A 25,527-nucleotide genomic window follows, 5' to 3' on the forward strand; every position below is an offset into this window, starting at 1 on the left:
GCCCGGTTAACGCGCGAGACCTTACCACTTAGTGAATGGGTGGCAGTAAGGTCTCAGGACCAAAATGGACGCACGCCAATTTTCATTTTGCCGCAAACCGTCCAATACACACATCTACAACAGTGCAGGCCATTTTTCGGTGCACCTTAGTAAAAGGACATCTTTGTTTTTGATGCTCCCTTTAAGAGTACCTATGCTTTTCTTTAAGAGATTATGAGGCATATTTTCAAAGCACTTAGCCTCCCAAAGTTCCATAGAAACCTATGGAACTTAGCCTCCCAAAGTGCTTTGAAAATATGCCTCCAAATAAGCTAATGTCAAACTCATATGGGCAGATCAGATATTGAGGGTGGGGATGACAACTTTATAAAGCACTAAGAAAGATGGGGGAATGAATCTTTCTAATTTCAATTATTACTACTTAGTAGTATTATTTGTGTAATTCCCCCTTATAATGGGGATTACTAAAGATCAAGAGAGAACTCTCCAGAGTTTCTGAGGGGAAGGTTCTGAGGTTGCGGGTGGTAAAGGATCTAGCCCAAGGAGGTGGGTTCCTGGGTAAGTTGCAGAGGGAAATGTTTCTGGTTGTTGAATGACAGTAGTGGGAGGAGTTAAGAGTTAATAATATTGTTGTTGGGGTTTGCACAAAGTCTCCGCTGGGACATATGGAGGAGAGGGGGAGTCCTGGATGGGTTCAAGAAACTAAGGCTGATGTCCAATAAAAGAATTTAAAAATTGGACCATTGGGCGGTCTATTTGTAAGCACTCCTGTCATCGAGTCCAAGAACACAGTGTGTCTAGGTTTCTGAATGAGGGTCTGACAGTAAGGAAACCTGACTCCAACTACTATGGGTAGAAAGGCCACTGTTTGGGAACAGGTCCTTATTGGTCTCTGCTAACAAGTATAGCTTTGAGTTAAGAAAATGAAAAATCTGGTTGGACCCAGGTCCTAGGCTGAACTGTTACGTATGAGTTTTCTGATCAAGTTAATGAAGAGAAGAAAAAGATTAACGTTGATAAAAGCAAAGTATTATGATTGGAAGTGACATTAAAGTTACGATGCACAGTTGTGAAAAAAAATTATGTTTGGGAGATATGTGGGCTTACAAATAAAACTGTTGAATGTTTGCAAAGAAAATGATGTTGAATACAAGATGGATCATTTGTTTGAATAAAGTATCTTTGTTAATTCCTAGGGAAAATTAAATATACAATGTGTGGGGAAAAAGGGATTTGCCATTGTATTGTGGGAAGTGAAAAAATGGGAAAAATGTTGTAGATTGTACTATATCTCGTGAAATGGCTGAGCAGGTTGCTACCCTGTGACTATCTTGGTGTCCTGTTTAATTTGGTAAGGGGTTGGGGGTGGAACTGACCCATCGTAGTAAGGAGTAAACGATTCTCCCTGAAGAAGGAGTTGTGGTAAAAAAAAAAAATGATTGATAACATGTACAATGGTTAGATAGGAGAACTGAAAAGTGGAGTAAATGATAGATTTTCTTAAATATGAGTGACAAAAGCTGTAAAAATGTTGGTGTGAAGAAATATGTAATAAGAATGTCAGGCTTATAAAAATGTATATGTAGTTATGGTTTAAAATAGAGTTCAAAATGTGTGTAGGATTGTGGTTGCTCCAAAGGGAAGGGAGAACAGAACTTGAAAAGTTTGGCCCTTGAGGACAAAGGATGATGACTTCCTGTGATTGAACCAGGAAAATCATATATTCTTTGCTGGGGGGGGGGGGGGCGGAGAGAGTTTAATACCCCATTATACAGGAATTACTAGACAGCAGAGATAGATTTTTCCAGAGGCCTTGGGGATAGGGAGGTCCCTGCCAGTGGGCTGGAGAGTGAGGTTTGGACTTGAGGCCTGCCCAGGGAAGAGATTGTTAGAGAACTTGCAGAGATAAAGTGGTTCCCTGTAGTGAGTAACAGCAGGGGTAGAGTTGGAAAATAATCAAAGGGATTGAAGTGAGGTACAGGAGGTATTTGGTTGCCTGTACCCCCGCCAGGACCCTTGGGAACATTGGTGGATTCTAGAGTAAAACAAATAAATTCAGTTGCCCTCTAAGTGGCAACTTAGAAGGAGACAGAGCTTCAGGTGGATAAGGAAATCCAGCCTGCAAGCAGGAGCCAGAGCAGGGGAAGGCAGGTCTGTGAGGTGCATCACTGGAAGGAGGACAGCTTTAAGGGTCTGTGCCTGAAGGAGTTGTATTGGTATCAGGAGCAACAGAAGCAGCCTTGGGTTTATTGCTGGCACAACAGGATGGGTACAGGACAGGAGCGTATGTCAATATGTACAGCATTGATATACTAAAAGAGTAAAGTGAGGTGGCTGAGATTATCACTGATGGTCTCAGGTGTACAATATACATAAGCAGTTTAGAAGTGTTTGAGTGTTGGTTGCGTAAGTTCCAGTAAAGTTATTTTGCATTAAAATAAAACTCATGAAGTGCAGAGTGGATTATCTTGTGTGAGGAAGATAAGAGTAATTGCTCAGGGACTGAGAGAAGTACTCTTGGTAAGGCTCTCTTAAGATCTCAATGACCCGGTTCTCTATTCTGGACCCTTAACCCACTCCCAAGCTCGACTGAAGGAGAAATAGAACTGTGAGTGAGATGTGTGTGAGCCCCATGACAAAACTGCAGAAAAGGATTTTGTTTGTGACACTGGTTGGATGGGGTGAAAGAACCCCAAACTGAGCTTCTTGGAAGACAGACTCAGGCTACATATGTAGCATGCTGTTATTTGGCTAATTTACCATTTTTATGCTGTTAACATAATGTTGTCAAGATATACCTGCTGTACACCACCTTTGATAAATTTCTCCATATAGTGATTTATCATTCCAAATAAATAAATGGAAAAACATTATCTTAAAAGGGTTCTACAGAAGAGGACTTAAAGGTAGCCTTGAGGAAATAAGGACAACCATTAGTGTAATATAATTCAGGTAGATTGTTATAATGAAGAACGTAGAAGCACTGACAATGTTTAAATCCATTTTTTTGTTACTTTTGTACCCCGCGCTTTCCCACTCATAGCTGGTTCAATGCGGCTTACATATTATATACAGGTACTTATTTGTACCTGGGGCAATGGAGGGTTAAGTGACTTGCCCAGAGTCACAAGGAGCTGCCTGTGCCTGCAGTGGGAACTGAACGCAGTTCCCCAGGACCAAAGTCCACCACACTAACCACTAGGCCACTCCCCCACTTTAAAGGAAGCCTTAAGTTTAAATGCTTATCTGATTATAAGAAAACAAATTGTCACTGAACAGAACCCCTGAAGAGGCCCATAAGATGGGCAAAATGGGTACCATCTGGATTATTTAACAAATAAGTGATCACTTCTTTTAAATATTATTATTTGAAAATTACCTTTAAAATGTTTGGAATAAAATGGTTGTATCAATGGAGGTTTTTTTTTTATGACCGATGATGAAATGGAACTGTTCATATAAACAAACAACAAATAATGCTGCTTTCCAGTTAATGAGGTCTTTTCCTCCATTTTTTTAAAAGCTTGTTTGTATGATTCTGCTTGTAGAAGAATCATTACTTATTTTTGGTTAAACCCTGAGTTTTTACATTGAATTTGTTGGGTTTAGAAGCTTCTCTTATTTGAGTGTGATTTATAATTCCTAATAAATAAATAAATACATGGGAAAACATTACCTTAAAAGGGTCCTGCAGAAGGGGACTTTGTTAGAATGAGCTGATATAGCAGCGTCAGATGAGCAAAGGCGGCCAAGAGGAAGTAAGCAAAACAAAAAGAGATTCCTCAAGTCCACAGCAAATCACAAATGCAGAATAACCCCAGCAAAAGACTAGGGTTATTTTACTGTGCTTTTATGGCCCAAACATGACATGAGGTGTATCACCACGTGCCGTGTTAGGGTATTTGCATAATAATGAGATGTGAAATATACATTTGCATGTTTTGCATCTCTCTGCTCCCTAACCCATGGTGACTTAAATGTTGCCATGTATTTTAAGTCAAGTTGTGTTAGGGCCAAATAACATGCATTACAGACCTAATGCCGCTTGATGAATCCCCCCTAAATGTCCACAGATAGTCTTTCCTAAGAGAATTATTTGGAGAATGGCAGCTGCTCTCCAGATATTTCCTGTGAGCATTCAGCCAAGTGTAGATTGCACTCATTGTATAATGTGTGCCAGATCATTTTAATTATTACTATTTTCAATTCTATTTTCCAATACTTGCAAAGAAGAGAAATGGAAATTAAAAACATAAAATCATCACAATATATTCAAATATCATTATCATTAATTAGCTCTCATCTAGAAGAGAAAAGGCAAAAGAAGGTTACAGTTAAAGAAAACAATACATAGAAGAATCCAGGAAATAAGTCACAACCTGGTTACCCCAATATCCTATAAGATCTCTATTCCTGTCAAGAAAACGTTTTCTTTCTCCTCAAGAAATGTTTCCAGTTGAGTTGGATCCAGAAACATAAATGAACTGCCCTGATAACAGACATAACACTTACAGAGAACGTCAAAAAGAAGGTTCCCTTAATTGCCAGCTTTCAATAAAAGAAAAAAAAATATGATACAAATAGGTCATATAGGAAACATCTGAGAAATGCACCAGATCAATTTTTATCTTCTCCTGTAATATCACTCTGTATTTCTTTACCTAATTCCTTTCAAACAATTACTATTATTTTCTGATCTTTTCATATTATTGTACATAAACAGTTTTCAACAGACTAACAGGTCTGCTAGTTTTTAAATTACAACAGCAGCTCATCTGTGAAATTGATTGCTAAGACAGACTAAGGATCAATAATGCTCACTGCATCATAATGATCTATTTAAATATATATCCAAAATTTGTTGTTTACAGTGCATTTATTCCTTTACCATGCAGTGTAAATGTGAATCTTTGGGTCTGTGGAGGAGCCATCTAGTACCATATTAAACACTGTCACATCATCTGAAAGTGAATTCATTGTCCTTTGCCTATGATTATATTTACTACTACTACTACTTATGGGCTCCACTCAAATTATTAGTGTACATCATATGAAGTTTATGCCCTGGTGACATTGTGAGGCTTTCCCCACATACTTCTGGTTGTACATGTGACTTTCACTAGTCTACATTAACTGTTTGGGAGTAGACTAGAGCCATATCGTGATAATTACAGGATAGCAATAGCAGGGAAATAGAATAAGAAAAAGTGCATACATTTGTGTTGACATTTACGAAGGGTGGGGAAGAGGTGGCTAAAATAATCAAACATAATTGGGATGTAAGTACATCCAATATTTGAGCAATAGCATTTCAAAGTGGCATTTTCCCGAGGTAAAAATGTAAAAGAAATTTTAGGTCAACTTCCCTCATTGATAAAGGAAACATCAGTGGGGGAACATAGGAAATATGGTTCCTGTCAAATGTGTATTATAAGAATGGAGATTAATCATAGGCACCCGGTATAAGAGGCTTGGGGAGGCTAAGCCTCCCCAGCCAGCAGGAAAGAGTTAGGCGGCGGGCGGGTGGGCGAGCGGCGCCGTGAATCTCCCCTTTCCCTCCCCTTGTTTACTATCGGCCCCGCGTCATCTTTAATTTACCTGCGTTCCAGCGTCGGCCCGCCGCGTCATTTCAAAGCCCGCCCTGCTGCCTGACTCTATTCTTCCCTCCCTTCGCGATATGTTCGTTCGGCAGAGTCCCGCCCTTGAGGAAATGATGTCAGAAGGCGGGACTCTGCCGAACGAATCACATCGCGAAGGGAGGGAAGAATAGAGTCAGGCAGCAGGGCGGGCTTTGACATGACATGGCGGGCCGACGCTGGAACGCAGGTAAATTAAAAATGGCGCGGGGCAGATAGTAAACAAGAGGAGGGAAAGGGGAGAGGAGAATCGCGCTGGCGCTGCCGGGTATGGATGGAGGGGGGCAGGGGACAGAAGGGAATTTGCTGGATATGCATAGAGAGCAGGGGAGAGGAGAGTTGCTGGAATGGGTGGATAGAGGGCATGGCAGAGGAGCATTTTCCATCTCACAGATAGGCTGCAGAGAATACCTTCTCCTGCTTTATACTTAGCCTGGCCTCAGAATGACATCCTATAGTATATCTCCTATCAAACTGAGCTCTCTTTTTCATCAAGCACTGCCATTTCCTCCCCTCACCCTCCCCACTGACAGTTTGAACTTCGTGGGTGTGGCTTGGATCTCTTTCAGGGAGAGAAAACTAACAACTTATAGCAGCAGCTTCAGAGAGCATTTTCCATCTCACAGATAGGCTGCAGAGAATACCTTCTCCTGCTTTAGACTTAATCCTACCCACCCTACCCCTCTACCCACCCACCCCTAGAGTGACATGTCTTATATAACCTCCCTATCAACCCACTCATTACTTTACCTCACCCATTTCTATTCTTCTATCACCTTCTCCCACTACTCCAACCAGAGTTACACCTAATCACACTGACCACCCTTCAACATCTTCTGTCCTTCTGTGACTGTTCTCTTGTGCTTGACTGCTTAAATATTTTAAATTTAAATGCTTTACTTTTTGTCTATTAGATTGTAAGCTCTTTGAGCAGGGACTGTCTTTCTTCTGTGTTTGTACAGCGCTGCGTACACTTTGTAGCGCTCTAGAAATGTTAAATAGTAGTAGTAGTAGGAGAGAGGAGGGTTGCTGGAATGGGTGGATAGAGGGGATGGCAGGGGAGATAGGAGGGTTGCTGGAATGGGTGGATAGAGGGGATAGCAGAGGAGAGAGGAGGGTTGCTGGAATGGGTGGATAGAGGGGATGGCAGGGGAGAGAGGAGGGTTGATGGAATGGGTGCATAGGGGATGGCAGGGGAGAGAGGAGGGTTGCTGGACATGGGTGGAGGGGAGGTCAGGGGAGAGGAGATTTGCTGGACATGGGTGGGTGGCTAGAGGGGAGAGGAGGGTTGCTGGACATGGGTGGATGGAGGGGATGGCAGGGGAGAGAGGAGGGTTGCTGGAATGGGTGGATAGAGGAGATGGCAGGGGAGAGAGGAGGGTTGCTGGACATGGGTGGAGGGGAGGTCAGGGGAGAGGAGATTTGCTGGACATGGGTGGGTGGCTAGAGGGGAGAAGAGGGTTGCTGGACATAGATGGCGAGACGGGAAGACAGGAATGAGATGCACATGAATGAAGGGGAGAAATTCTGGACATGCATGGAGGGGAGGGAAGACAGAGGAAGGAGATGAGATGAGGGAAAAGGGAGAAAACCTGCACATCAATGGAGAAAATAGGCAGAAGCTGGATCCACTGGACAGTCAAGTCTGCAGAGGACCCAGCTTTTACTTATGGATGTAAGGCAAGAAATGAAGAAGAAAGGCAGAAAGTAAAGAAATAAATGGAAAGGAAGCCCTGGAACCGGAGTTAAGAGGACAGATAGCAGCAGAATCGGATACTTGGCCAGCATGATCAGAAAAACAAAGTCACCAGACAACAAAGGTAGAAAAGATTATTTTATTTTCATTATAGTGTTTGGAATATGTCCACTTTGAGAATCAGGTGCTCAAAATTAAAAGTTTATATTTATTTACTTATTTATGACATTTATCCCACATTAAACATGAATTAGGGTGTTTTGTGGCTCTACATGAGAATTGTGATATTATGATCCCTTGTTTCATATTGTTGAGGGTCTACATTTTCCGTATGGGTGGTATATTGGTGTATTAGGTTCTGCCCAGTGTAATATTTATGGTACAGTAAGGTTCTGAGTGTGTTTTTGCACAAAGTTGTGCATAGTGTTTTGCAGTTGAGCGATTGTGGTTAGTATATGCTTTGAGCAACCACTTTATTCTTTGACATATGATACATAGCTAATATCTAAATTTAATAAAAGGTATTAATTGTGACTTATTTTTATTTATTTATTTTTTCTGTGTGTTATCAGACAATTATGGATTTAAGCTCCACCCCTGGCCCCACCCCTAACCCCACCCCCTTTAGCCTCCCCAAACAGTTGGGCCACCGACCGCCTATGAGATTAATACATTTGTAAATCCTGTTGATGGCAAGCGTTATAAGTTGCATTTTGCTACAAATTGTAAGACTGAATGTGTGATTTATGTTTTGCAATGCAAATGCAACAAAGTATATGTGGGAAAGACAATGAGACCTTTGCATATACATTCAACTAAATAATGTTCTTGTGTATTCAGGTTAAAACAAGGAGCACTTTTGGCGAGTCACTGTACATCTGCAGCGCATGGTTTTGAAGAATTCCAGTGTTGTATATTGGATTATATACTGCCACTGTGCAGAGTGTTGATAGAAATTGAAAACTTCTGCAGAGTGAGCAGCGTTGGATTCACCATTTGAAGTCTTTGGAACCTCATGGTTTAAATACCGCAGTTGAATGGAATTGTTTTTTCTAATTATTTTGCTCACCAAGGGCCCTGTTTACTAAGATGCACTAGCGTTTTTAGTGCATGCAAATACTAAAATTAGCACTGTCAGGTTCACAAGGAAAGTCTGGAATTGTGAGCCCTTGGGCTGCTGACGAGGAGTGGCAGCAGCAGGCAAAATCCTCTGACCAGGATTGGACCAACAGGACTGGAGTAGAAGCTGTAGGCAGGCAGGGCAGGAATAAGCAGAACCGGAATGGACTTGGCTTGGCAGGGACCAGAATCAGAAAACACAAGCAGGATTCAAGAACTAGCGTAACTGGAACAGGACTTCACCTGCGCTTGACCGCAGTTCCATAGGGGTTGAGTCCCTAGGTGTGGGCAGCCAGCAGGACTTACTGGACCAAGAGGGGAGAAACAAGCTAGACTAGACAGGGTTCAAGATACAGGGTCTTAACAGACAGAAATACATACACAAACTTGGCTAGAACAGGATTCAAGGTACAGGGTCTCAAACAGACAGAAATACATACACAAGCTTGGCTAGAACAGGATTCAAAATACAGGGTCTCAGACAGACAGGAATACAAGGTTCACAACCAGTACGGGAAGGAAGCCAAAAGCAAACAAGGAAGGAGCAATCAGGGCTGGATATAAGACAGGAGTCAGGAGACTCAAACAGGCAAGAAGCACAGACTAGGAACACTAACTAAGAAACAAGGCAAAACAAGGCAAGGCAGAAGTGCTAACTGCACAAACACCAACCTGGACCGTTGGTGTTGCAAAGGCAAAGCAGAAAGTTTCCAGGTGGTTAATAAAGCCCATCAGCAGCTGAGGCTCAAGCTGCAGCAATCTCAAGGCAGCTAAGGGTGAGGTTAGCTGCCAAACTTCAAACCAAGTCTGGAGGGCTAGAATATCTGGACCAGACCGGAAAGAAAGTCTGGAATGTATAAGGAGACAGCAAGACAGTCTATGGCAGCCACCGGTTCTGGCCACCAGAGGGCAAAGCGAGCACAGCCAAGGAAAACAGTCACAATCGTGACAAGCATGCACTAATGCTAGAGACACCCATAGGAATATATGGGTGTCTCTAGCATTAGCGACCGCTAATTTTTAGCGTGCACTAAAAACAATAGTGCACCTACAGCGAGCTTTAGTAAACAGGGCCCCAAAAGTGTAATGCATGCCAAAATAATACAACATATTACAACAGTATTCTGGAAATGTATGCGGGCACTTTAACACTTGGATCTCTCAGTCAGCCCTAGCTCCCCAATCCAGCATTTTCTAGTTGGCCATGTGAATAGTGATGTACAGTAGTAATATAACAAATCCTTAGGTTACGGGCTGCCATAAAATGATTTGCCTATCAATATCTTTAAAAAGTTGTCAAATGGCCACCAGGCTTTAACTCTGCTAGCCTTTAGCTTGTTGTTACAGATAACACATATGGGGCTAGATTCTATATATAGTGCCTGAAAATTCTGCATGGAAAACAAGTATGCCTAGGTGTATTCTCTAAAGCACACCTATATTTTATAGAAAAGGCTTAAATTTCCAGAATACACTGGGTGACCAAACTTAGCTGCGGCCATTTACACCACACTTTTCTTAGCGTAAACCCTGACACCTAAATAATGCACAGAGAGGGATATTCTATATATGGTGCCCCAAAAATCAACACTGAAGTCAGTGCCAACTAAGCGTATTCTATAATTGGTGCCTAGGTTTAGGCGCTGTTTATAGAATATGCTTAGTTGATATTTCAGCCCCTAAATCTATGCGCATCCATTTACACCAATGAAAATGTTGTGTAAATCCCAGCAGGCACACTGGGCCATATTCTATAACTAGGTGAGTAAATTTCAGAAAGCCTACGAAATGCTCGTTTCCCCACCCATAACCACACCCCTTTTTGCCTGCGCACTTTAGAATTTTGGTGCACATCTTTATAGAATATGCTTAGTGACTTCTGCGCCTAAATTCTAATCAGTTCCAATTAGTGTTCATTATTGCTTAAGTGCCGTTAAGCTTATTAAGTGCATTGTTATAGAATCGGTGCCGATTTCAGTGTGGATCTCTAGGTGCAATATGTAGAATCTGGGGGAGAGCAGGTGTATTCTTTAATAAGGCGCATAGATTTTAGAAACGTCCATGCCCCATCCATGGCCACTCCCCATTTTCAACTATGTGACTTAGAATTTAAACACACCACATTACAGAGTACACTTAGCGAGTTGTGCACGTCTTAATTGAATACAATTAGTGCTGATAATTGCTTGTTAACATCCAATTGACACTGCTGATTAGCTAGTTAACCAATTAAGTTAACTACTACTACTACTGCAATGCACTATACGCGGGCTGCATAGAACAAACCATCAAAAAACTCCAAACAGCCCAGAATACAGCCGCCAGACTCATATTTGGAAAAAATAAATATGAAAGTGCTAAACCCCTAAGAGAGAAACTCCATTGGTTGCCACTCAAAGAACACGTTGAGTTCAAGATTTGCACGATTGTACACAAAATTATACACGCAGCCACCCCAATCTACATGCTAAACCTTGTGGACTTGCCTCCCAGAAACGCTGTAAGATCATCCCGCAAATATCTCAATCTGCACTTCCCCAGCTGTAAAGGACTAAAATACAAGCTGACACATGCCACCACCTTCTCCTACTTGAGCACGCAGCTGTGGAATGCTCTACCTACAGACCTGAAAGCTATTGACAGAATAATTAACTTCCGCAAATCCCTGAACACTTATCTCTTCCAAAAGGCCTACAAGGAAAATACATAGCCTACAAAACTACTTCAACAATCCACACAGTTACCGCAGTTCACCACTAACCTACCTAACACTTTCCATCTATTCGTATTTGTTATCATGAAATGACTATGCCTATCTTCTCTTACCAACATTCAAACTACAAGAATTGTACCTGTTATCACGAAATGATTATGTCATAACCACACTCTGTAAGCCACTTTGAGCCTGCAAATAGGTGGGAAAATGTGGGCTACAAATGCAATAAATAAATAAAGTTACACTCAGGGTTCAAATCCTACTGCCACTGAGATCTTGGACAAATCACATTTCAAAAGAATTAACTTTGCTGAGATGGGGGGATGGGAACAACTGAAGGAAGCAGAACATCAGTGGGTGAAACTGAAAGGAGCTATTTTAAAGAAAACAAACCTTTATGTTAGAAAATTACATAAGAGGGGGGAAAGAAAGGCTGCTCTGGTTCTCAAATGTAGTAACTGAAAAGGTAAGGAGAAAAAGGTTAACCTTCATACATTACAAGATGACTCAGAAAGACGAAGACAGGCAAAACTACCTAAAAAGCAAAGAGAAGCTGGAAAAGCTGTCAGGAAAGCAAAGGAGCAAATGGAGGAAAAGATAGCTGGTACAGTAAAACTGGGGGACAAGACTTTTTTTTTTTTTTTTAGGTATGTAAATTACAGGAGAAAGTGCCAAAATAGCATTGTGAGGCACAAGGCGGAAGGTGAGGAATATGTAGAAGATAAGGATAAAGCTGACCTGCTAAACAATTATTTCTGTTCTGTGTTCACAGATGTAAAGCTGGGGGCAGGACAACTAATAAGGATGGATGTATGGTAGACCAGGACCGATTCTCAGAAGATTGTGTTCATGAGGAGCTTGCCAAACTAAAACTGAAATGAATGCCCTCGGTCTGGGACCTAAAGTGACTGACTGTGTTAAGAACTGGTTAAGCGGAAGGAGATAGAGAGCAATGGTAAACTGAGTTTGCTCTGAAGAAAAAGATGTTATCAGTGGTGTACCGCAGGGATCTGTCCTTGTGCCGGCTCTGTTTAACATCTTTGTGAGTGATATTGTGGAATGACTGACTGGTAAGGTTTGTCTCTTTGTGGATGATACCAAACTCTGTAATAGGGTGGACACCCAAAAAGGTGTGGATAGCATGAGGAAGAATCTAGCAAAGCTTGAAGAATGGTCCAAGAATTGGCAACTAAGATTTAATGTTAAGAAATGCAGGGTCATGCACTTGGGGACGGTACAGTATAGGAGGTGAAGTGCTTCTGTGTACGAAAGAAGAGCAGCATTTGAAGGTGATAGTGTCTGATGAACTTAAGGTAGCCAAACAGGTAGAAAAAACAACGCTCAAAGACAGAAGAATGTTTGCATGCATAAGAAGAGGGATGGCCAACAGGATAAAAGGGGTGATAGTGCCCTTCTATAAGTCTCTGGGTGAGGCCCTATTTAGAATACTGTGTGCAATTCTGGAGACTGCCCCCTATCGAAAGATATTAACAGGATGGAGTCAGTCCAGAGGGCGGCTACAAAACTGGTCAGCAGTCTCTGTCATAAAACTTATAGGGACAGGCTCATGAACCTCAACATACATATGCTGAAAGAGAGGCAGGAGAGAGGGGATATGATAGAGACATTTAAATACCTCAGTGGTGTTAATGAACAGGAAGTAAGCCTTTTTCAAATGAAGGAAACCTCTGGAATGAGAGGGCACAGGATGAAGTTAAGAGGAAACAGACTTAGGAACAATCTGAGAAAATACTCTTTCAAAGAAATGTTGCTTGATGCATGGAATGGCCTCCCAGTGGAGGTTGTGGAGATGAGGACTATGTCAGAATTTTAAAAAGCATGGGACAGACACATGGGATCTCTTAGGAAAAGGAAAGGTTTAGTGGTTACAGAGAATGGACAGGCTGGATGGTCCATTTGGCCTTTATCTTCTGTCATGTTTCTCTGTTTCTAACTTCCATTGCCCCAAGTACAAAACATACCCCCCCCCCCCCCCCCCACTCACTAAGCCACACTAGCAGCTGCTGTGCGCTAATATGGACACAGCCCATTCATTTTCAATGGGCCGTGTTGGCACTGCCGACTGGTAGCCACTAGAGAGACTTAGTAAACAGTAAGCCCTCCAGGGACAGAATGAAACTTGCCTTGAGCTATTACTAAGAAAGGTATGATCTAAATCCAAATCCAAATTCCAGCACCAGGTATTATACTGTGAAGTAAAATAAACCATTAGAAATGCCATTCAGTAGGGGTGTGTCAAGATGGCGCCGTGAGCGGAGGTGTTGGAAGCGAGCTCCTGCCTACTACTTGCTGAATTTTGAATTATTTACCTGTTTTTCTAAAATGCTGCATACCAAGCGTAAGGGGACGACTCGGGGGACTTCCCTTCATCCCACGACGTCCACACTGGCAAGCAGAGGTTTGGAACGCTTCTTCCCCGCATTGTCCCGAAGAAGCGGAGCGGAGTCCTTAGCAGGAGGGACCGGTGAAGCGTGCCCCCCCCCGCAGGAAATAGAAGTCTCTCTCTCCCCACCTTTCTCTACGATGCCTCCTTGCCCAGCAACTGCCTTGAGCGGGACTGGGTTTCTTTCGGAACCCGGAAAGGGTTATTCCGAAGAGCTCAGAGGGGAGTCCAACTCTGTAAGGATATCTGCAGCTGCAGGAGAGACGGAGGTGAGCCTGGGTAAGATCTGGCTGAAGTTATTGGAAATAGAAAAAACCCTGAGACAATCTTCGGATGAGGTAAAGACTTTGAATTTGAATGTACAGGAAGTGAAAAACTCCCTAGATATGGCAAAACAAGATTTTTCTTCTAAGATTGAAGCCTTAGAGAGAGAGACAAAGCAAACTGAGGATTTTAAAATGGCTGTGGTAAAATATAATATGGAAATCAGAAGAAAACTGGAACAAGTAGAGAATTTTAATAGGAGATTAAATCTCCGAATATTGAATTTTCCTAGAATATTGGGAGAATCTCCAAAAGATATGTTCCAGAGATATCTAAAAGAAAACTTAAATTTTCCCCAAGAAGTTTTTCCCCCTTTGAATAAAATCTATTACATACCAAGTACGATGAAAAAAGTTGGAACAGAGAACTCTATAGACTTACAAAATGTCACAGCCATTTTGGAGCAAACAATTGAAGAATCACCTGAAAGGGGGACGTTGATAATTTCCTTTGTATTCCAACAGGATTTAAATGCAGTAATGCGTCTTTACTTTAAATCAACTAACCGTGTTTTTGCTGGCCAAAAGATTTGGCTTTATCCGGATGTGACTAAATCTACACAAGAAAAACGAAAAAGGTTTCTCTCTATGAGGTCAAAAGTATTGGAACTGGGAGGTCTTTTCCTCCTGGCTTATCCCTGTAAATGTGTCATCAGGTTAAATCAAGTTAAATACATATATTATATGCCTGATCAGCTTCAGACTTTCCTAGACAATAAACAACGATAGAGTTGAGATATATATGGGACTAACGGAACCAAAATTTTTCATTTATATGTTATGATTGTGTTATCTTCACTAATTCCTACCCCCCCATTATTGGGGTCTAAGGAAGCCAATATTTTGTCTTTGTTTAGGACAATTTGCTTAATTATTATTTCTTCTGTATTAATTACTTAAAGGCTGTATTACACTTTTGCAGTATGATAATTTCTGTAATAAGTATATAAAAATTAATAAAAATTAAAAAAAAAAAAAGAAATGCCATTCAGGATCTACAGAACAATTCCAACATACCATAGAAACAGTAACTTCCACATGAGTGCTATGGGCATCTACATGGTTAGTGTGTGCTAAAAATGCTAGTGTGCCATTTTAAACACGGTCCTAAGTAACCACAAACTAAAAATAGGAATTTGTAGACAAAAATTAAACTGAACCTTCAAGAATTCAGACTCTGTATACAGTAAATACCAGAAAAATAGTGAGTGCTTATTTCCGATCTGACGAAGAAGGGCAACCTTCGAAAGCTAATCAAGAAATGTTTAAGTTATGTCCAATAAAAAAGATATCATCTTATTTTCTTTTTCATGGTTTATTTTGTTTGATTTCTATTGATAACCTTAAGAGTGGACTAACACGGCTACCACACCTCTCTACTCCTGTAGCATGCAAACTATAAAGATAGCAGACAAAAACGGGCATATTCCAATCTACATTGCAAATTAACAAATACAAACAAAAAATAGAAAATAAGATGATACCTAAACCATTTTATTTTACTAACTTAAAACATTTTTCAATTAGTTTCAGAGGCCAAAACCTCCTTCCTCAGGTCACGACAGTAAGCTGCTGTTATAGTACCCTGTTCTGACCTGACCTGAGAAAGGAGGTATTGGTCTCTGACACTCAAAAATGTATTTAAATTAGTCCAAAAAAGTTACCATCTTATTTCCATTTTCTACTAACATTACCCTTCATTAACATGGCTACCACACTACTTTATCCTAAACTAAAAATAAAATTATTTTTCTACCTTTGTTGTTTGGCCATTTACTTTTTCTAATGATGTTATTCTCAGTGTCTGGATTCTGCTTTTCTCCATCTTCTCTTAACTATCTTGCCATGACTTCCTGTCCATTTGTTATTTCTCTCTCTCTCTCTCTCTCTCTTCCTTTTTCTTTCAACTTTCTTCATTTATTTTTCTGTATCTCTGTCCAGATTTAGTTCATTCTTAAAATCTAGTCTTCAATGTCTCTCTTTTTTTACTGCCTACATGCAGCTTTACAACTCTTTCCCTCAACCTGGCTCTCCTATTCCACTTCATTTTATTCCCCAGTCTTTCACTAACTCTGTCCTTTCTTTCCACTTTTTTCATCCCTGTAACCAGGTACCTCTCTCGCGCAGCCAAGGATAGAACAATCTCCTCCAGCCACAGGCTCCCGGTACAATGAAGAAATAGATGTCCACCAATACCTTCAATCTTAAGGACTTTTATTCCATGCAGGTTTCTAGTACACAGTTCCAACAGCAGCATAGCACATACCAGGATTCAATACAGGCTTACAGGCTCCAGTCTGAGCTCTTTATCCAGTGCACAATAAACAGTAATTCAATTCCCAAGACAAACAGTTCTTTCAGTCCATCATCACAGTTCAGTCACCAAGCAGCAGTTTCTACCTTCTATTCTCTTCACCCTCATAATGAGCTCCATATTTTAGGGACTTCTCACACCCAAGGGATTCCCCCTGCAACAGCTTCACTAGTAAGGTCAATACTTTAGGGACTTCTTCTTACCCAAGGTTTTTCAGCCTGGAAATACTTCCAAGACTTCAGTACTTTAGGGACCTCCCTGCCCAAGGGTTTTCAGCCTGCAAATACTTCTCAGACTCCAGTACTTTAGGGACCTCTCTGCCCAAGGGTTTTCAGCCTGCAAATACTTCTCAGACTCCAGTACTTTAGGGACCTCCCTACCCAAGGGTTTTCAGCCTGCAACTGCTTCTCGCCTTCCTTGCTGCTCTCCCTGAACTGAACTGCTGAGACTCCTTCCCACCTGCTTAATCAATCTCTGGCTTCTGCCTTCACAACCAATCATTCTGGCTGGGCCACAGGTTCTTTACCTGCAGATGCCAGCTCTGCCCCAGAACAGGAAAATGATATCCGGGGGGGGGGGGGGGGGGGGGGGGTGACAAGCAGCTGCAGATAGAGAGACTTTGGCCCAGCCAGAGCACTGGGATGTGTCACAATGGATGCTATATTGCTGCTGCTGCTGCTGCTGCTGCTGCTTGTATGGTGGCAGCCGCGCACCTTAAAGGGAACAGTGATAAAACCTGAGATTTTTAGAACTTGTTTTTCTGCCACTTTCTGTCCGAGAGCCCTATCTTGATTTGATTTATCCATTTTTAAGTCCTTGTGAACTTCAGCAAAATAACTTTATGAATGAATCAATTTGCCGCTACCTTCTCTCCTTTAATGTACAAGAGAAAATGATGTTTCTTCCCCTACCAAACTAGCTCTGCTATTTCTGACCCCATAGCCTACATTGTTGCCAAAATCAAATGACATGAAGGAAAATTTATCTTATCTTGACCCCACAATCATTTTCTTAAAACTACAAGAACAAAAATGGCTTCATTAATGGCATTTTACCATTAGTTTTTTAAAATGAATGCATATCCCTAGTGTGAATCAAAATAAATAAAAATTGGGAAAAGAGCTTATTTCACTCAGAAAATAATTCAGTAGTTTTAGGAGCTATAAATATCCTAAAATCCAAACTGGTTAGGTGTGGCTCCAGGACAGAGTTCACAATTGTTTAACTAGAAATAGACAGAGTGATTCTTGGCTATTGGAAAGAGAATAAGAAGGTATTCAGAAGGAGATAAGAAGGTAATTTACAAACAATTTTCACATATAAAACATTGATTAACATATTAAATGGGCTCTTAAAAATACTGACCAGTGTTAAAGTATGCACCGAGAGAGGATGGCTTGTAGGTAGGCATGTACAGGGATGTAGTTTGGGCAGAATTCACAAATACACATGTAGGTTATGAAAATGTACGTGTACAAGCATACTTTTACAATTCAAGAATGGATATTTACACTAGCTCAAAAGCAGGAATAAATGTCCACATATACAAGGTAGGAGCTCCATCAAGGTAAAATTCAGGACTCATTTTACACAAATTCTATAAAGGCAATTCTGAAAGAAGGAATGAATCTATTGCTGTCTGTCAATTATTGTCCCATTTCTATGCTTAATGTTGATTATAATATACTAGTAAAAAAAGCCCCGTTTCTGATGCAAATGAAACGGGGGCTAGCAAGGTTTTCTTCTGTGTGCATGTGGGAGTGTGTGTGTCCCTGCCCTCTGCCCTCTCTCCCTTCCCCTGTGCTGTCTGTCCTCTCTGTCCCCTCCCCCCTCGGAGTCGAGTCCTTCAGTGTTCCTGCTGTGCTGTGTTTGTGTTACAGAGATAGTGAGGGCTTCTGCCCTCTCTCCCCTCCCCCCTCTGAGTCCTTCACTGTTACAGAGAGAGCGATTTGATTTCGTGCTTTGCTGTGTTTTCCTTCACTGTTTGTGTTACAGAGAGAGCGAGGGCGGGGCAGACACTCATGGGGAAACCGGATATCTCTCCCCCTTCATACTTCCAGCTGGAGACTTCATTTAGAACGTTGGTGGTGCCTTTTATATATAGAGATTTGCATAAATATTGTGATTTAGAATTGGGCAGTGCATGCTTACCATATAGTACACCTAGATCAAATGGGATTTATAAAAGGAAGATATAGTTCAGATATTATTTGATGATTACTAAATATACCACATCCAAAGTATGCTTATTGATTCCACTTCCATTCTTTGGATACTGAAAAGGCTTTTGATGATAGAATGTTATTATTTAATGGAAGTGATATCTAAGAATATCTGGGTCAGACCAATGGTCCATCTAGCCCAGTATCCTGCTTCTAAAAGTGGCCCATCCAGGTCACAAGTATCTGGCAGAAACCCAAATAGTAGTAATAATTCCATGCTACTGATCCTAGGGAAAGCAGTTGTTTCCCCATATCTGTCTCAATAGCAGACTATGGACCTTCCCTCCAGGAACTTGTCCAAACCTTTTTTTAAACCCAGATACGATAACCGCTGTTACCAAATCATCCGGCAAAGAGTTCCAGAGCTAAACTATTCTTTGAGCAAAAAAATATTTCCTATTTGTTTTAAAAGTATTTCCATGTAATTTCATCGAGTGTCCCCTGGTCTTTGTATTTTTTGAAAGAGTAAAAAATCGATTCACTTCTACCAGTTCTACATCACTCAGGATTTTATAGAATTCAGTCACATCCCCCTCTTAGCATTGTTTCAACATTGTTACCCATACAAAGCCTATACAGTGGGATAATAATCTTGGCCCCCTAGATTGTGCCATGTTTTGGACCCCACCGGTCTAAAGTGTTTAACTGGTCAATCTCTATAGCCCTGTTAAGTACACAAATATGAATCCTTAGGAAAAAGATAGCAGAATGGGATCTAGAAGCCTATTACTTTTGATGGAGGCAATGTAACAAAGTAGAATATTTCCTTCATATGTGATGGACATGACCCCCTCGTTTGGGGTTTCTGGATTCAGATTCAAGCAACTCTATCCAAAATTATTCAAATACTTCTCTCTAACTCTGGTTTGGGGAAGACCCCACTTGGAAAATACCACAAAAATATATGAAACTAATTAATATATTAATTTTCCTATTTTATTGTATTTTTTCTCTTTGTTTCACTTTAAATTTTTTACTGATTGTATAAAATTTACAGTAGATGGTAATCTTCTGATTGGAGGCATATCAAGAATTAATAAGCTTGAAACTTGAAACTCCCAGAGAAACATTTGCTGAATTAACCATATATAAGAAATAGTAAATAAAGGCAAGCAAACAAAATAAATCATTATTTTTAAAAATTGTATTTCTTTAGAATGAATTCTCTTCATCTTGTAAATAGAGCACTGGTCTTGCAATCCAGAGGTGGCCGGTTCAAATCCCACTGCTGCTCCTTGTGATCTTGGGCAAGTCACTTAACCCTCCATTGCCTCAGGTACAAACTTAGATTGTGAACCCTCCTGGGACAGAGAAATATCCAGAGTACCTGAATGTAACCCACCTTGAGCTACTACTGAAAAAGGTATGAGCAAAATCTAAATACATAAATATATAAAATTGAAATAATGTCCACTCCTGATACAAGGAAATCATAACTGATCAAGAAGTAAGGCATAAATATCATACTTTATAAACCCTCTCTCTGAGACAAGTGACTGTCTTATCCAAATAACTGTAGTCTTGGTTTGAGTACCTCTGATCTGTCATGGCACTTAGATGGGGCAGTACAAAATACTAGCCTTGCCTAACCAATCCCAGATAAGCCAGGGGAAATATTAAACTAATATAGGATTAACTGTCCAGAACCAGTATGATGCTAACAAAATAGGAATTGATACAAAGTGATTTAACCGGCCAGTTAAATCACTGGTTAAATTGCCTGTTTGAGGCTAACCCTCTAATTCTGCCAGTTAGAACCAAAATGAAAACCAGCCCCTAAAAATAACATGGTCATGCGGTAAGGTTATTCTTACCGCGTGGCCATATGGAGGAAGCACTTACCGCTACCCACTGAGGTGGCAGGAAGGGCTCCCATGGTAACTGGGCAGTGCACAGCGCTGCCCGATTACCACCAGGTTAGCGACACGCTACACATTACACAATTATTTTTCATAGCGCCAGAAATGGTGCACAATTGAGGCAGAACTACTGCTGACAGCTGCGTTGGGTCGATGGTAGTTCCAAGTTGCAGTGGTGCAGCAACCCTTTAGTAAAACAGCCCCTAAGTACTACTACTACTACTACTTAACATTTCTAGAGCGCTACTAGGGTTATGCAGCACTGTACAATTTAACAAAGAGAGACAGTCCCTGCTCAAAGAGCTTACAATCTAATAGACAAGTGAACGGTCAGTCTGATAGGGGCAGTCAAATTGGGGCAGTCTGGATTCACTGAACGGTAAGGGTTAGGTGCTGAATGCAGCATTGAAGAGGTGGGCTTTAAGCAAAGACTTGAAGACGGGCAGGGAGGGGGCTTGGCATAAGGGCTCAGGAAGGTTGTTCCAAGCATAGGGTGAGGCGAGGCAGAATGAGCGGAGCCTGGAGTTGGCGGTGGTGGAGAAGGGTACTGAGAGGAGGGATTTATCCTGTGAACGGAGGTTACGGGCGGGAACGTAAGGGGAGATGAGGGTAGAAAGATAGTGAGGGGCAGCAGACTGAGTGCATTTGTAGGTAAGAAGGAGAAGCTTGAATTGAATGCGGTATCTGATCGGAAGCCAGTGAAGCGACCTGAGGAGAGGGGTGATATGAGTATATCGGTTCTGGCGGAATATGAGACGTGCAGCAGAGTTCTGAACAGATTGAAGGGGGGATAGATGGCTAAGTGGGAGGCCGGTGAGGAGTAAGTTGCAGTAGTCCAGGCGAGAGGTAATGCGAACGTGCACGAGAGTTCGGGTGGTGTGTTCAGAGAGGAGAGGGCGAATTTTGCTGAAGTTCAGCACTTAACTGGCCAGGATAACTGCATAAATAGGACTTCATAAAAGTCATTCATATCTTTATGTGGTAACTCACAGCCTGTTAAGTGCTGAATATCACACTTAACAGGCTGTGAGTTAGCCAGCTCCAGAAGTCCAAAATTCAATGCTAGTGTCTGGACATGATCTAGCATTGAATTTCTGTGATTAACACTAGCAGCCTTCAGCAAAACGTTGATTGCCACTAGGTGAAAATTGGGCCCATAGTTGTCTTACATTTTAGTTACAAGGCACAATGAGTTCAGGTATGATTTGTATTAGCTAAATTAAAGTGCAAGATGTTGGTAATTGCACGAATCCCAATAAGTAAGATGTAATAGTTTAACAATAAATAATATATTACTTTAAATAGCTTAAATAATTAAACCTTGTTAGAATTAAGTTTAGCTGAACCTTTACAACTATTAAACCTCTATTAAACATTCTTCTCAAAAGCTAAAACACAGCATATCTATTCAGTAAGAAATCAGCGGAAGAATTCAGTGCTGTTTCCCAGGAGTCAAAGCCAGGTGAGTATTAATATTACATTTCTATTACTTTTGTAATGATATTTAACCTTCACTAGTACATTAACAAGAAGAAATGGATTCTTTCTGCAATCTTTTCTCTTTCTCTACAGACGAAGATCTGAAATGTCTGGAATTGCCCAAAGCTTCCCTGTTCCCAGTACGGTAAGCATTCATTTATTTCTTTCTCTCGGTTTTTGTCTTTTTCTGTCTTTCTCTTTCTCTGTGTTCAGTGTTTCACTTTTCTGAAGTCTTCTCCTGTCATGTATTTGCTCTTCTTCTTGCATTGGAATCTTCCCTTTACTCTTCTATGTAATAACTGCTACCTGTCTAAAAATAACTCAGGGCTCCTTTTACAAAGCCGCAGTACTGATTTCCGGTACGGTAAATGCGATGAAAACCATTCAATTCCTATGGGTTTTATTGCATTTGCCAAGCGGGAATATTTACCATGGCTTTGTAAAAGGAGCCTTCAATAAAATAAACTAACTCCTTATACTGTGAATAACATTTCTGACTAAGTGGCTAAAGGATATTTTAAATTACTGGGACATTTAACTAGACAATTAAAAAAATACAGATTATAGTTCTCCCTCACTAGAATTTTCAATTATTTTACTTTAATCCCTATACAAAATGGGCACTCTTCTTAGAAATTTCTGTCACTTCTGATTGACTCCTTTTTGCAGTCATACTCTATTTTTTTTTTTTCATACATACTGTAGCACAAGCACCCCCTCTTACTCTCTGAAAACCATACAGGGCTTTCACTGTCTGCCTCACAGAAGATATGGAACAGGTTTTCCAGAAAACCCTGTCATTTATGCCAGTGGCGTACCAAGGGGGGGGGGACGGTGGGGGCGGTCTGCCCCGGGTGCACGCCGCTGGGGGGGGGGGGTGCTGTGGCGCACACCTGTTGCCCTGTCTCCGAGTTCGCAATTTGCATGTGTTCACTGCTCCCTCTGGCTCCCTCTGAGTCTGCCCCGGAACAGGCTACTTCCTGTTCCGGGGCAGACTCAGAGGGAGCAGTGAACACATGCGAATTGCGAACTTGGAGACAGGTCAACAGGCGCGCGCCGCGGCACCCCCCTCCCCAGTGGCGTGCACCCGGGGGGGATGTCATTTCGTCGGGGGGGGGGAGAGGTGTCATTTAATTGGGGGGGGGCACGCTGCACCCGGGGGGGGGGGCGCATCGGCGATCCGCCCTGGGTGTCAGCCAGCGTCGGAACGCCACTGATTTATGCCTCAGCATAAGAACAGCAGTACTACATTCAAACAGGCCTAGGTTTTGTCTCAGGCCTGCCTCACTATAGACAGTTGGTCAACTTGCCACATTTCTAGATAAGCAATGAACAAGGAGACAAAATACCTGATGTTAGTCAGGCTGTGACTATTTGTTGTACCATTTTAAATCAATAACATTTAATAGGATACTTTCATACATTTTTCACATAAAATCAGTAAAAAAAAACTTCTCAAACCTCATGATGTTCATTCTAAAAATGAAAATAAAACCCCCTTTTAGGTGCCCAACCTGAAGGTCTCCTTACAGTTCTCCCTACCACATATAAAATAATTATTTTAACCCGAAAATCAGACTTGACCAGGTCCTAAAACACCTTGGCACATCACCTCTAGGCCTGACCCCCTGAGCTCTAAAAATAGCAATTTTAAAACAGTTTCTGGAGTCCGTCCCACAGAGTCCAAAAATTATCCATAAGAATTAAAATAAATAAAAAGGAAACCCAGGAAAGCCGTACCTGAGTTTCAAGACATCCTTCAGGTAGCCCCATCTGGTTCAACTGAACCCCTTGCACTACTGGTGGCTGTCCACAACCACTTGTGGCATCTGACCGCATTGACTTAAAAATTTAAGCCCTGGTTTCACATACAGTATGGCCTACCAGAGCTCCAGGCATACGACTGTGCATGAACAAAAAAAAAAAAAAAAAAAAAACCATATGCCGAACTACAGCAGACCAGGCCAACAGCTTGCCACTTTCCTGCTGGCTATCTCAAAAGCCAGCTCATACTCACAGCTGGTGCTGCAGTGTGGATAGATGTTTATCTAATTTAGGGGCCCTTTTACAAAGTTGCATTAGGCCGTAAAGTACGCCTACACAGCAAAAAATAAAGTATTGCGAGATGTGCTTAGGCATTTTTATTTATTTTTGTTACATTTGTACCCCACGCTTTCCCACTCATGGCAGGCTCAATGCGGCTTACATGGGGCAATGGAGGGTTAAGTGACTTGCCCTGAGTCACAAGGAGCTGCCTGTGCCTGAAGTGGAAATTGAACTCAGTTCCTCAGTTCCCCAGGACCAAAGTCCACCACCCTAACCCCTAGGCCACTCCTGCAGTGACTCTGAAATTGGTGTGTGCTAAATAATTTTTCTAATTTTTTAGGGGACGTGTCATGTATGGAGAGTGGATTAGTGCATGGATACCAAGTGAGCCCTTACTGCCTTCAAAATCAGCGGCAGTAAGGGCTCAAGCAGTAAATTTTAAAAATGGCCATATGCTAATGGCAACATTAGCACATGGCATTCATGCAAAAATAGAAAAAAAAACATTTCTACATCTGTAGTATAAATGACCTTATCATGCGGGAAAGACCTGCATAAGGCACGCTAAGGTCACTTTTTCTTGCAGCTTAGTGAAAGGACCCCTTAAGGGCCCATTTACTGAAGCTTAGCACATGGCCCATAGAATAAAGCAGACCGTGTGGCATTTACCCCCGATCCTAAATATTGTGCCTAGTGTTCCGTGCCAAAATCCAAGCATATTCTATAACAATGCTTGTAACTTAATTGGCTTAACAAGCTAATCAGCATTGATAACAGGTCTTAACGAGCAATAATGAGCACTAATTGGCAATAATTACAATTTGCGCGCGCACAACTCGCTAAGTGTATTCTGCAATGCAGAGCGCCTAAAAGGGATGTGGTTATGGGCAGGGAAATGGGTGTTTTGTGGGCGTTCTAAAACTTACCCACACTGATATAGAATATGCTCCTGTGTGCCAAAATGTACGTGTCAGCCATTTTGTTTAACAAGAAGATGGAAACAGGAGAGTGAAAAAGGACCTCTGCCCTGACGAAGTTGCGAAACCTGGCCAAGTCGGTTGAGGTTCCTGTTGTTGTGCACCTTGCTGCCAGTTAAATAGTTGAATATGCTTAATATTAGTTTGTGATAAACAAGAAATGAGTTTTGAAGTGAAATATGAGACTGCTGAAGAACTGAGCACTAAAAGTAAAAAAGTGGTTCAAAGAAAACATACACCAAAAAAAAAAAAAAAAAAAAAAAATAATATATATATATATATATATATATATATATATATATATACCAAAAGATCAATGAGGAGTTGCACCTGACTGCTTGAAAAACTGTAAGTTTAACAGCCAGGATGCATAAAGTCTGAAGATCTTTCACACTTAATACCTAATACAACACTTAATATCTAATGTGTGCTTGGGAAATATTAGTTTTGGATAAAATCTATGTGCCAGCGTTTACGCCATGTTTCTTTTGGTGTAAATGGATGCACATAGTTTTAAATACTGTAATATCAGAATACGCTTAGACAGAAATTTATTACGCACAGTTTTCAGGCATCATATATAGAATCTGGACTTCAGTGTGCGCTAATGTCCATTGGTACGCTCTAAGCTTTTCTTCTTTCTTTCTTTCTTTCTTCTTTTCAGAAGAGCTTTCAAGAGATATTGCTGGGGAGAAACCCTTTATAAAGCATTTGTCAGAAACAAGTTTCAAGTCCT

General features: G+C 41.2%; 1 protein-coding gene and 1 long non-coding RNA gene across 2 annotated transcripts in view; one reads left to right on the top strand and one right to left on the bottom strand.

Annotated features, from left to right (window-relative positions):
• The window catches only part of LOC115472864 (cadherin-18-like), a 588,666-nt gene that overhangs the window by 359,732 nt on the left and 203,407 nt on the right, over nucleotides 1-25,527 (bottom strand). The gene's annotated exons all lie outside the window — the stretch shown is intronic.
• LOC115472874 lies at nucleotides 21,678-25,498 on the top strand. Its single transcript, XR_003942572.1, has 3 exons — nucleotides 21,678-21,751; nucleotides 21,862-21,913; nucleotides 25,456-25,498. It is a non-coding gene; the product is annotated as an uncharacterized LOC115472874 (long non-coding RNA).

The sequence above is a fragment of the Microcaecilia unicolor genome, chromosome 1, assembly GCF_901765095.1.
Source record: "Microcaecilia unicolor chromosome 1, aMicUni1.1, whole genome shotgun sequence".
NCBI lineage: Eukaryota > Metazoa > Chordata > Amphibia > Gymnophiona > Siphonopidae > Microcaecilia > Microcaecilia unicolor.